The sequence below is a fragment of the Crocuta crocuta genome, unplaced genomic scaffold (genome assembly GCF_008692635.1).
Source record: "Crocuta crocuta isolate KB4526 unplaced genomic scaffold, BGI_CrCroc_1.0 scaffold234, whole genome shotgun sequence".
Lineage (NCBI taxonomy): Eukaryota > Metazoa > Chordata > Mammalia > Carnivora > Hyaenidae > Crocuta > Crocuta crocuta.
In genome coordinates, this window is record NW_027529647.1 from 2,898,086 (window position 1) to 2,898,678 (window position 593).

The following is a 593-nucleotide window of genomic DNA, read 5'->3' on the forward strand; positions in this document are numbered from 1 at the left end:
TGGCGGGGCCGCCCGGGCCGGGCTCCGGGCCGTGGGGCCGGCAGGCAGCGGGTAGCCTTAGCTGGGTCGAAGAGGGAGCCGTCCCTCGGGGGACACTTCGTCCTGCGCCCCGGGAATTCGTGCCGGGCCACAGGAAGGGCGTGATGTGAGCACGAGCTCCCTCACCTGCTTGCCCTGCGGAGTTGATTCTCAGAGGTCTCCACTGGAGGCGAGGACGTGGGGTGGAGGGCGCTGGGCAAGGGAGCACCTCCAAAGGCCGTCGGTCCTGGCAGCAGAGAGTCAAAGTGGGTATTTCCAGCCCAGACGCATGTTTGGGTCCCTCGGGTTAAGCCCAGCAAGGTCCTCCCTCCAGAGACCAGCGTTTTCGTGTATGGAGGGGCGGTGGCACTGGGCGTGCCCACCGGAGGGGAAGGCTGGACCATGGAGGTTTCCTTAGGTCTCTTGGTGGATCTGGATAAAAGTGTTACGAAGTTTTTCTCCTCCTAGCCAGTCCGGGGTTGGGGTGGGGCGCTCAGCTCCACAGTGGAGGTGGGGATGTTTAGGACTCTGTCCAGACTGGGAAGCCGTGGAGGGTTTCAGAGGGCACCATGGAG